The 13,673-nt window shown below is 38.3% G+C and overlaps 1 pseudogene; it reads left to right on the top strand.

Moving 5' to 3' along the window:
- LOC128100988 (heterogeneous nuclear ribonucleoprotein M-like) overlaps positions 1-13,089 on the top strand; it is a 30,449-nt pseudogene extending 17,360 nt beyond the window's left edge.
- Positions 13,090-13,673: the final 584 nt, after the last annotated feature.

Genomic DNA, 13,673 nt, shown 5'->3' with positions numbered 1-13,673 from the left:
GAGTTAGGGATTATGCTAGTTTAGTAAAGTGACAGTTATAGGTTCTCCTCCAAGATCCATGACTTCACTAGCTCTGGTTAGTTGGTTAGGTTTCCAGTGTTAGGCATGATTTTCCTCTTGTTGAGCACATGCAGGCAATGCTCCCACTGTTCTGGAAGCCTCCTTCACTGAGGACTAGCTCTCATAGTATCTGAAGTTGCTATGTAAGCTGACAAAGGAGAAAGGCAACCCACAATCATACCCCAGCTGTAAACACTATCCACATCTGCTTGGCAAGATGCAGGGTACAGTAGTAGCACTTATATCATGAGGTAAACAGAAGCTGTTTAATTGGACTTAAGGTCTGCTCAAGAGGAAGGAATTAATGTTTATTCCTATAAACCTAGTCAACCACCCATGGCTAGTGAGGTCATGGACCCTAGAAGAGAGCCTACTACTAAGCCACTTTTATAAACCTGTATAACTTCTGACTTCATTCTAAATATTTATCCTTATATCCACAGATAAATAAGCTCTCCCTTCAACTAAGAAGCTTCCTTTGTAGCAGATGGAGACAATTACAAAAGGACACACCTGTCAAAATGTAGAGAACTACTAACCATATGATTCCCAGACCCAATTGATACACCTACAACACCTCCATAAACCTATGGCTCATGGAACATTATGTGGAGGGGAGATTATAAGAGCCAGAGGACATGGACACCTGTTGCAAGACAGTGTCTTCTATTTATGACATGGAAGCTGAACCCAGGAGATATTGACAATATGGTTGCCTAAGTAAGAACTGCACTAGCCAGTGCAGATGGAGATGGAGGAAATCTCACAAGGCTAGAGAGAGAGAGAGAGAGAGAGAGAGAGAGAGAGAGAGAGAGAGAGAGAGAGAGAGAGAAATAATAACAGGTCAATAATTTTAGAGGAAATAGAGGGATATTGGAGGAGTTGGGGAAGGGTAAGTAAACACATGAAACTCTCAAAAAAAGTTAACTTTAAAAATAAATAAAAATGGAACTGTCTTAAAAAAAACAAGCAGTGACAGCAAAAGTTCTCACTCAAGGCATAATAGAAGAACAAAAATGGTGGACATTCCATGGAGCACTGGAGAAAGGGCCTATGTCTGTTTCATGGCATAGATTCTTAGGGTCTGTATAACTATGGTATTTTCTTTTTTACTCTCAATGCAAACTTACTGAATATTTTCATTTTTATTTCTTTGCCAGCTCTAATTACTTGTCTGTTTGAGAAGCAAATGTGGGTAGGAGTCTCATTTCCTACCAACAAGATAATGCAGGCTGAAGTGTCAGAACTGGAGGGAACTTCATGGGTCTTTCTTTAATTACTGACTCGGGATCCAGCCAATCTCGATATTTTCAAGTAATAACAAAAATAAATTATTATTTATTATCAGAGGATTTCTTAAAGTTTCTTTCTTGCACCAATTTTCTGATGTTTTCTAGTATGAGAGCTCACAAGAAGTGTTTTCCACATTCTTTACACTTACAAAGTTTTTTTTTCTAGTATGTGTTTATTAATGAACTTGAAGTGTTGAGAATTTTGTAAAGGGTTTTCCACATTCTTGACATTTCTAATGCTTCTTTCTACTATGGATTCTGTGATGATCATGAAAATGGAAAGACTGGACAAAGAACTTTTTATATTTTTCACATTTATAAGATTTGTCTCAGGCATGGATTCTGTAATGATTATGCAAATATAATGTCTCTGAAAATGTGAGGAATATACAAAATTTTAATCAATATCACTTTAGAAAGTTCTACAATTGATATGAGTTTGGAAATATTTTTTTTAATTTATTTTTATTTTGCAATACAATTCAGTTCTACATATCAGCCATGGATTCCCTTGTTCTCCCCCCTCCTGCCCCCCTCACTTTCCCCCCAGCCCACCCCCCATTCCCACCTCCTCCAGGGCAAAGCCTCCCCCCCGCAGACTGAGATCAACCTGGTAGACTCAGTCCAGGTAGGTCCAGTCCCCTCCTCCCAGGCCGAGCCAAGCGATCCTGCATAGGCCCCAGGTTTCAGAGTTTGGAAATATTTTATCCAGACTAAACACCTTGCTCACTAAATGGTATATAAAAAATAATCTATACATGCAGCAATGTTTCAGATAGGATTATTAACATGTCTTTTCTCATTAATGGTATAGAATTCATTTTAGAAATCTCTAAAACAACATCAATTTGAGACATAAGGATTCATGCCAGATGAATATTTACCAGCATACAAAAATTTGAACAACTAAATAATTATTGTGTGAAATTGGTAGAACAGGATATTGGCTCCTGTGTTATATGATATAATATATATATATATATATTATATATATATATATTCATTATATTGCCAGTATTTTAATTTTTTGAAGGTGGTATATTAAAGATTGTTTTTAACCTCGTATTGTTCCCTACTTTTTCTCAAAGACTAATAAATGTATTAAATCTTTAAAAAAATAGAATAAAATAAAAACTAGAATCATAATGAAAACTAGTATTTCTCCTCAGAATTAAAATCCAATCAATAAAGGAATTTACTTTTTCACTCTGCTTAAGAACGTATACCTTAATTATGTTTGTGAGGTCACAGCAGAAGGCCTAAAATATTTATGAAATAAAGTTGTTGAAATTAAGATGTGAGCTCATTTCCCACAAGGTTGATTCGGCAGATGGTGTTGGTGCCCCAGTAATGGTGACCTTCTGCAAGCAGCAGCCAACTTGTTCCCTTGGGGCTTTCTCTCTGCTCTTGACAAGCAGGCCTGAAGCAGTGAAAGTTCATACCTTCGGAAGCATATTCCAGCCAATGAGGAGAAAGAATTGGTGGATGATTACTCAGACTGTCCTCTCTTAGGCGTGTTCTCCTCTGCCTCCTAGTGCTTTCCAGTGGTAGCAAGTCGTGGAGGTCTACAGTGTATCTTGCTATCAGCACACACTAAAGTTAGCTTCTTTGCCTTCCCTGTCAACACTTCACTCTCTGCTCCATGCTTCTGCCATCTGAACACATGTAATTTATCTGCACCTCAAACCTAGACTCAAGCTTAGGTTCCTATAACGTAAGTTTGCTTAGATCCAAGCCCTGATCTTGATTGAAAATTCTGTGTTTGAGGAAAAATAATGTACTGAGAATCTATCTCTAAATATATAAATAAATAGTTAGCAGAGATGAGGGCTTGCCTGCTGAACTGTGGGAAGTAAAAACTGCTATAAAATGGAAGAGTCTAGATCAGTGGTTCTTCTGCTTCTAATGCTGCAACCCTCTAGTACAGTTCCTCATGTTGTGGTGACCCCCAACCATAAACTTATTTCTGTTGCTACTTTGTAACTGTAATTTTGCTACTGTTATGAATCATAATGAAAATATCTTATATGCAGGATATCTGATATGTGATCTCCAAAGGGTAAGAACCACCAGACAAGATTGACATTTTAATGGAGAGGTTTTGTTGATAGAAATTGTCTGGTTGCTTGATAGTATGCTTATAAAGTTCATAATTTTTTAACAATGACATGTGTCTCAGTTAGGGTTTCTAGTGCTGTGAAGAGACAACATGACCACAGCAACACTTATAAAGGAAAACATTTAGTTGGGGTGGTTCCCTTACAATTCAGAGGTTCAGTCTATTATCATCATGGTGGGACATAGCAGCATGCAGGCAGACTTGGTGCTGGAGAAGTAGCTGAGAGTCCTACATCTTCCAGGCAACAGGAAGTTGTCTCCATGTCGCAATGAGTGAAGCTTGAGCATATATGAGACCTCAAAGCCAACCTCCACCGTGATACACTTCCTCCAACAAGGCCATCCCTACTCCAATAAAGCCACACCTCCCAATAGTGCCAATTCCTTTGGGGGTCAATTTCTTTCAAACTACCACAATATGTGAAGAATAAATCCTTATAGTGTTAACCTTCCTTTAGGACAGGTAGGTGTATGATGTGTCCAACAATAAGTTGGTTGTTCCCCAGTAGACTTAAAGTAAATTTTAAATAGAAAATCTTTTTGAGGGCATTCTTTTCCTACCCCCAAACCCTTCAAGCCAGCATATTAGGTAGAATTAGCCATTTAATCTAGTAGTGTCTTCAGAAGGTTCTCTAAGAATTCTTTAGTGACTCTTGGCTTCATTATACCTCTCTGGACAAACTAAAGTTATGTGTTGAAGTAGATAATGCAAGTTCAGTGTTCTTGATTCACCTTCAAAGAAGAAAAATAGCCATTCAGTTGGTGTGTGACTGGGACAAAAGACCATTTGAGACAGTCAAGAGTAGTCTCTCTTCTCAAAGTCTTTCTACCAAGCAGTGGGAGCATGAACATGGGAACAAATTTGAATCAGGAGTTAAAAGCATAAGTGCTGTCACCATTCGGCATTGGTGATCTGTGTGACACCAAAAGGACAATACAATCTTCTTTCTTGGCCTTGGTTTCTTTCTGAAACTAGAAAATCCCTTCCTCTTTAATTCTGGCCTCTAACAGTAAAACTAATTTACTATTCAAGTCAGTGATGGGAATTGTCAAAGTAAGGGCTGTGATAATCTCTTGGAATTTGAATATGTCCTAAATGATGGATACTGGTTTGAGAAATTATGCTTTCTGTAATTCAAAGCCCTCTTAACCTAAGCCCTTTAAGTAATTTCCATAATCCCTTACTAGTAGAATTCAGAAAATATATCTTATTTTCAGCAAAATAAGTCCAGAACCTAAGAATTTAAAATGAAAAGAGAGGATATGTATAAAACCTCACAAGGCATTGATGGCTAGACAATAAACTTAGAAGCATTCATTTTAAAAGGCTATATGCTCTTATCATCATGCCAACTGGAAGTAGGTATAACTGATACAATGATCTCAGTAATCTGTATGTGGGGGTAGAAGTGGGACTTCAAGCCCATCTCTAACTCTGTGTTTCTATTCTCCAATGTGGATACATACTATATACATTCTCAGGTTTTTATTTGTAAGTGTATTTTGGTCTATTTACCATTTCTATAACCAAATACATGAAGCTGGATAATGTGCAGGAATAACTGCATTTAGCTTACTTTGCATATTTGGTATTTTGCATTCATCTCCCTCAAGGATATGGGTGAGCACAGACTTCAGTGAGCACTCCTTAGAAGATGGCATCACAGTGGGAGATGCTGTATAGGAAAGGGAGGAGACCATGCAGCAAGACAGCAAGACAGGGAGTGAGAAGAGAAAGCCTTCCTCTTTATATAAATTATTCACTCTCAGGAACTAAAAAGGGTCTCACAGGAATCACAATAATCTCTTTTATAGACATTAACTCCAATGACCTAATAACCCAATAACTTCTCAATAAGGCCCACCTGTTAAAGGCAATCGCCATTTAATACACCATACCGAGAAACAAGTTTCCAATACACAAAGCCTTGGTGAACAATCCACATCCAAACAATAGAGATGGATTACTCTCCTTTCACAGGTCAACCACAAGACCTGTGACCTCACTCATGCCCCCCCACCCTCCACAGCATGCTGTACTTAGAACTCTACACTACAAAACAATTGAAGACATATAATACCTCAGCCTACAGAAGAAAATGTTGCTTCCTATTCATAGATGAGAAGGTAAGCTTCATAAATATTCAATAATGTGATAGCCAGGACTCCAACCTATATTTATGGAACTCTAAAATACAAGTAAAATTTCCCCCTTCAAACATTACTCACTTTACTTTTTATTGTACAATAATGTTCACTGTAACACAAAACAGAAAGATCTGTAAAGAGAAAGGTAAAGTTCCTGGAGAGGCTTACAAGCCCCAACCCTAGCTGAGGAGCTATCAACAGGTGATGATAAGGGTTTCGGGAAACATGAGAGTCAATTTTCTGTAAGGATGTAGCCCTTGGTAAGTCAACCACACTCCCTTGGACAGCACCCACCCAGGAGTAAATGGACAGCACAAATTGAACTCCGTGCGTTATTTAAAAAGAAAAAGAGGACATGAAGTTGAAAAGGGTTGTGGGTGGTGGATCTGGGAAGAGTTGGGAGAAGTGGAGGGAATATTATCAAAATACATTGTATGAAATTTTCAATAAATTAATAAAAGTATATTAAATTCAAAAAAGAAAAGATAATAATTGCTACTGAACATTAGACTCTTGAGGTTTTAAGAGATATTTGTGGAATGTTAGTCTCCTATATTTATAGGTTAATATAAACACATTTGTTTTCTTCTATTGGCTATTACTATTGTCTCAGAATGTATATTTATTTTTCTTCTACATTTGCAAGTTGATACACCTTGGACTTACTTTCATTTGGTAAAGCTACAGGGATCTCTATTTTCTTCTACAAATAATTATCAAATAAAGTATCTTTTGGTAATGAATTGAAATCCAAACATTCCTTAAATCTAGTTCCCATTTGTGTTTGTGTCTATTTCAGGGCTCTTTACTCCACTGATCTATTTGTCTGCCATTCAAGCAAAATATTCTGATCATAATGATTATAGTAGGCTAAAAAGGGCCTCCTCACTAGAGATACATAAGCATTAATGTTGGACCCTACATAATTGATCTCAATTGGTCAAAGAGCCTTTGCAAATGTGCTTCAGTTAAGAAAGTGGACAGGAGGAAATGACCCAGGATTACTGGTGTGGTATCTGTACCATCACCTGTGTCCTTATGAGATTAGATAGAGTTCAATTAAGACACAGAGGGAGATAGCCAGCATGACTCTGTAGGCAGAAACTGCAGCGATGCAGCCTCCAGCCCTGAAGACTGGTGCCAGAGGCTAGAAGAGACAAGGAGAGAGAGACCACAGGTGCCCCTAGGCACACCTGCACTTTTGACTGCTGGCTTCCAGAGCCTGAGGAAATGCATTGCTATTACCTCTAGCCACCAGATCATGCAGGAATTTCTTGCAACAGTAATAGGAAACCAGTGCTGTAGGTCTTTTTAAAAAAACAAAATTTTAATAAATGCTGTTATGTGCTGAAGAAATAGCTCAGCAGTTAAGAACACATGCTATATAGAACATGAGGACCAAAGTTCAGATGCAGCACCCATGTAACAAGCCAAGCGTTCTATGCATACATGTAATCCAAGTTGTGCAGAGGTTGGATACAAGAGGATCACTGAGGCTTCTCGACTTCCAGCCTAGCTAGGGATAACTAGATTCATGAAGAAGCCTTCCCTTAGGAAGGAATAGGCAGAAAGTGATAGGAAAGAAAGTTTCATGTCCTATTCCTAGTCATTATTCGTTTTCAAAACTTTGTTGGCTTTTAAAATCACTTAGTACTTCAATATAATTGGAATTTTGGCCAGGTCTAATTAATATTAAATTTGTAGTACATCTATATATTACATTGGGGTAAATTGGTACTTTTAAAATATTAGTCTTCCCTTCCAGGAATATGATGTTTTTCTTTTAACTAACTTAAATCTTATTTTATACCCTTGAATAATATTTGAGGGATTTTTTTTGTCTTTTCTGAACTATTCCATTTTTTTACTCATTCTCTTATTTTTGTCACTAATAATAATTTATTCCCATTCTAATTTGCTATTTCTCTTATAAATAAAGATTATTGGTTTTACATATTTATGTAATCCCATGCGTCCCCAGTTTCCATGATCTTACCTAATCATCCATGTTCATTGCTGCTCTGGTCACAATAGTCAGGAAATGGAAACAGCCTTGATGTCTGTCAACTGATGAACAGATAATAAAAATGTGGTACATTTATACAATAGAATAGTAACAAAATTATGAAATCCTCAGCTAGATGGGTAAAACTGGCAACAATTATTCTGAGTGAGAAAGTCAGATCCAGAAAGACAAACACTGAGTGTTTTTTTTTTTTTCCTCATTTGTGGACATTGGCTTAAAATCTTCAGGTATGTGTGTTCCATTTGGAATACCCATAAAGTTCAGGAAATTAACTAGGGGTCATGGAGGGTGTTTTCAAGGGTGGAGAGATAGAATATAGAACACAGTGATATAAAGGGTTGAAGAGGAATAGTGAACAGGAGAGTTAATGGGGTGGACAACGGGAAGACAGAGTAGAAGAAATACAGGGAGGGATAGCTAACACTAAAGACATTACACAAAAGTTATATGGAAACTTTCTACTGTAGAAGCTTCCTAAAATATGTGCTTACACATGTATAAAAGGAATTTAAATTGAGTTGCCCTATAATTGGACAACAATGCTCGTACTAGACAGCACAGGCTAGCAAATAGAAAGCCCAGTGCCAAGAATAGGTTACCTCTTGAGGGTTTGTTGGCCAGTGAAATTCCATATACCTCTCCTCCAAACAACAGACTAGTGTCAATGCTTTTGGTCATCCTCTGAAAACTGACAGTATGATCCTATTGATTAATATACCACAAACTTTAGTCACAGAACATGAAGAAATGAAGCTGGTACTGACTTGGAAGCTTCATCCCTATGGATAGCTTTCAGTGATGGAAAGTCCTTTACACTCTAACAGAGGAGAAATGAAATCACCAATCTCACCTACCTGTGAACCCTGCGAGCTACAATAATGACCAGCCTATTAAGACAAACCCACTGGAGTAATGGTGGTACTAATGTCATATGAGTAACCAATCACTTTCTGATTGGATTTAAGGATTGGATCTTCTCCACATGTTAAAACCGTACCTATCTAAATAAGCCATAGATCATAGGGGAAAAACTATTGATATTATTCTGCTAGATGGTTATAGTATTAAACCTGTTCCTAATGACCTATTGCTATACTCATAGATTAGTATATCTCTCAACTCTCATCAAAGAAGTTTCTTTTTGCAGTAGATGATAATTAACACAGAGACCCACAATTAGTCAAGGTAGAGAGAATATGAGACTGCAGAATGCTCATCCCAAATGGCACAAGTCTCAGTATCATTGTAGAAGAAGGTGTACAAAGATTACAAGAACCAGAGTGTGAGGATGCCTCTATGGGCCCCGTGCACAGACCACCTGCACATACTCACACACAGATACACACTTATGCACATAATTTAAAAAACAATAAAATAAATCATTAAAAATAAAGTTATAATTATATTTTTTTCCATTTTTTATTTTTCTTTTTGTTCACATCATTTTTTCTCCAAATTTCTCAATTTGAAAATGGAGTTCACTCACTTTTGTTTACTCATTTATTCATATTTATTTATTTGCTGATTGCAGTGCTAGGGCCTCATGTATTCCAGGAAAGCATTCTATCACTGAGCTGCTTCCCAGCCCTCATAGTTTTTTTAAAAAAAAAAAAATAAGAGAAATAATGACATTTTTGTATAATATAGCTTTAACCAATTCATAGGCCGGTATACCAAATGTTCATTTCTTCATTGTTTTCTAAATACTTAATATACTGTGTAGCTTAAACTTAATTACTCTATTGCTCCAGGGTTAGAGGAGAAAGTTCAATTCCATGTAATGTTCCTTCTGGCCCTTGTATTCCTCATTTCTTGTTTAATTATATATAATCAGAGCATATAGCAGGTAAGATCTCTATTTGGGATATACTTATTAAGATTTCTTCTGTGACTAAATATGTAATCAATATTCATAGATATTCCAGCAAAATAAGGAGAGTGTGCATTTCCTCTCAACAGTTTGCAAAGTAAAAGAAATACATTCACTCCAGGAGCTTCATCTTATCATTTTGTACTAAATTGGGTTTCTTGATGATGCTCTCCATTACTGCATATTGCTCCCAGTTTTTGACTTATTTGACATTTGGAATTCATACAGCTGTTTATCACCAGCTAATTACCATTGAGCTTTGTCAGCCTCCTTGTATTTATAGTCTGTTTGCTTAGTTTGGTTTGTGTCTCACAGATGAGATTTTTAATGCATAAATTTACACAACTGTTGTGTTCCCCTTATTGAACAAAGCCTTGACCATCATCTATTTTCCTTTTCCTTGTTTAAGGTTTTGTTCCTCACTCATTTATTTGACCTGAATATTTTCACCTTAATTTCATTTTAACTTGATTTCTTGGTACATTTTAATTATAGTTTTGATTATCCCTGTTTTATCTTCATTGTATTTTATGTATGGCAATGCATGAGAAAATTTATTTTTTGATTTTCACAGTAATGTAATGTTACAGGAATCTATAATATTTCTATTCTGACAGAATTTAGATGATTGATATTTATCTAAATAATTGATGTTTATTTGAATAATTGATGTAATTACACAAATTATTTTATTTGCTCTCTGTTGCATCATGTTCTTTTCCTTTGTAATTATAAGCATACAAGTCTAGGGCTATTTTACTCTTGCATATCCGTACTTTGTACATTGCCTTATTTAGAGATCCATGTTATGAATCAATTATTAGTTAGATTGTGTCCCTAAATATTGTCCTCGTGAAGTTTCATTTTTAAGTCACATTTCACACTATTGGCTGAGAGTTTGCAATCTGAGCATAGATCATGAATAGAAAATACAAACTCAAACTCAGTTTATACTATTGTACATTCACAGCACAGATTACTTTTGAGAACCTATAAAGTCTTGAGCTTTCCTGCCACCATAAATTCGGTAATGAGTTCTTCAGGGGTATCCACTGTCCTCTAATACAGCTCAGTTCTGAAACCATCTCTTTGCAACATCAGGCCCCACAGTTAGCTGTTCTGTTTGGGACATGAGCCACACCCACTTCAGACTCCCAATCATAAGCCCTAGGTTACTTCACCTGTGATTCTAGTAAGGTACAGATAAGATTCTCATAATCTTCTTTGGGGTTGTTATTATCTTATTATAAAGGATATTACAAGAAAATAAAGAAATGAGGTGCGGGGGTCACATGAGCACACAGGTGCAGCTTCACACAGCCTGCTCCCTCACAGAAAGCCCAGAGCAAATTTGGCAGGGGTCAAAGCAGAGGCCAAAGTGGCAGCAACAGAGCCCAAAATAGAGGAAGAGAGCAATGTGCTCTGCTTGCTGAGTAGCAACAGAGTGCCAGGCCCAAAGGCTCCTGCTCCAAGACCTACCTAGAATGAGACTAGGAAGGAGAAAAACATAAAGAGGAGGTAATCGCTTTGAGTCATATGCCAATCCAACTAAAAGATACAGAGCCTCCATTACCAACATACCTTTTGGTGTGAAGTGGCAGTACCTTAAAGACCTGGTTAAAGGAAAACTTGGTGAGATAACATACATGGAGCTCTTAATGGACACTGAAGGAAAGTCAAGGGGGATGTGCGGTTGTTGAATTCAAGATGGAAGAGAGTATGAAAAGAGCTGCTGAAGTTCTAAACAAGCATAGTCTGAGTGGACGACCACTGAAAATCAAAGACAATCCTGTTGGTGAACACGCAAGCAGAGCAATGCAAAAGGTAATAGCTACAACTGGTGGGGTGGATATGGGACCAGGTGGCCCAGGAATGATTAATATCCCACTAGATTAATATCCCACTAGTATCCTAATAATCCTAACATCCTAAATGAGATTATCCATGCATTTGAGGCTGGAAGACTTGGAAGCAGAACACTTGTAACAAATCTGGATTATAAAACTGGCTTGAAGAAACTGAAGGAAGCATTTGGTATGGTTGGTGGGGTGGTCCAAGCAGACATTCTGGAATATAAAGATGGGCAACGTTGTGGAATAGGCACTATGACTTTTGAATAATCCACTGAAGCTGTGTAAACTACATCAATATTTAACGGCCAGCTGCTGTTTGATAAACCAAGGCATGTCAAAACGAATGAGAATGCCTTAACAAAGGGAGAATTTTTACCTCCTGAATGCCCATAGTAACTTCCCTATGGACTTGGTACTACTGGAATGATGCTAGGACCTGGAGGGAAGCATATTGATGCCAATCACTTGAACAAAGGCATTGGAATGTGAAACCTAGGGTCTTCAGGAATGGGAATGGAAGGCATAGGATTTGGAATAAATAAAATTGGAGGCATGGAAGGACTCTTGGGTGGTGGCATTGAAAACATGGGGCAGTTTGGATCTGGGATGAATACACACAGAACAAATGAAATTCTAAGTAATGCACCGAAGAGAGGAGAGATCATTCATTGCAAAGCAGGGAGGACGTGTAGCTGAGAGGCAGTGTCCCTGGGATCAAGAGGATGGACCTTGGGCATTGTTTGCATTGGCAGTGCTGGCATGGAACGATTGGGCACAGGCCTAGGCCATGGCATGGATCAGGTGATATTGAGCATATGAGCCTGGTCTTGGACCGCCTGGGGTCAGTTGGGCGCATGGGTTCAGGCACTGAACACATGGACCCACTAGGTCTTGACCACATGGCCTCTAGTACTGAGCCCATGGGCCAGACCATGGAGCACATTGGCTCTGGTGTGGAGCACATGGGTGCCGGCATGGGCTTTCCTGGAGCTCATGGCCGAGCTCACTGACCATGTAGGCCAAACCTTTGAGTGTATGGGCCCTGCAATTAAGCGTATGGGCCTGAATATGGATCACATGGTGCCCACAAGTATGGGTTGGCCTAGAGCACATAGGCCCAGTGGTGGATCCTATGGCACCTGGCCTGGAGTACATAGGCACCAACAACCTGGAGCGTATGGGTTCTGAGAGCATGGGAGTCAACAGTCTTGAGCGCATGGGCCTGGAGCAAATAGGTGTCAACAGTTTGAAGCATATGGGCCCTACCATGGGCCTGGCATTGGGTGTTGGCATTGAGCTAATGGGCCTGGCCATGCATGGTGCCAGGAGGTGCTAGCTTTGGCCGAGCCATTGAGATGGAGCAGAGCAACTTTGGAGGAAGCTTTGCAGGTTCCTTTGTGGGGTAGACTTACTGGCTACTCTAGGTGCATGGAGGTCATGCACCTGCAGTGGCCAGGAAGTCCTGCCAGATACTTGTGAGAAATCTCCCATTTGATTTTACATGAAAATTGCTAAAGGGCAATTCAACGAATGTGGGCAGTGCTGTACTCCAACATCAAGATAGAGGACGAAAAGTCCAAGGGGTGCAGTGTGGTTAAGTCTGAGTCTCCCGAGGTGGCTGAGAGAGCCTACCAGATGATAAATGGCATGAAGCTGAGTGGTACAGAGATTGATGTTGGAATCAATAGAAATATTCAAGCAGTTTATAACATCTTTTTATAACGTTAACACCAGACCTCTGAATTTGTATTTTTTTTTTTCTTGTTAACCACTTTGTTAAATTGTTGGCTGGATGTATAAAAATGTTTAAAATATTCAGTTGCTTTTTGGGGTAGTTAAAATTAATTTCTTAACGATTGGGGTTCCATTCCACTGTTTGCACTGAGACTGCAATTTATGCAACTTTTTGTAGTTGTGGCATCTTGTTGACATTGAATACGACTTTGATAATAAATACCAGTTACTAAAAAAATGAAATAAATAAAAAATAAAGATAATCGAGGGCCAGGAACAAGGGAAGCTGCGGGGGGCATAACTGTCCCCTGTAGGCATGACACCCTATGGAGCTTCCATGTATTCAGTTATCTAGAACTCTCTCAATTCTGTTATTTTAAAATTTTATGAAAACTTCTTACAGAGTCATGACCTAATGCTACTAGGTTGAGTGAGGTACATGACTTCTCACTCCGGATTCTTCTTTTTCTCTATGTACAGCACTCCTTCTTCCAGGACCCTTTCTACAATAAGGTCTTGTGATCAAGCTATGCCAGAATTTTTTTCTGAGTAGCCACAGAACTGAGAAAAGG

This window comes from Peromyscus californicus, unplaced genomic scaffold (genome assembly GCF_007827085.1).
Source record: "Peromyscus californicus insignis strain IS unplaced genomic scaffold, ASM782708v3 Scaffold_7__1_contigs__length_154581171, whole genome shotgun sequence".
NCBI lineage: Eukaryota > Metazoa > Chordata > Mammalia > Rodentia > Cricetidae > Peromyscus > Peromyscus californicus.
Note: the sequence above shows the minus strand (reverse complement) of the source record. Positions and strands in the feature narration are given on the sequence as shown.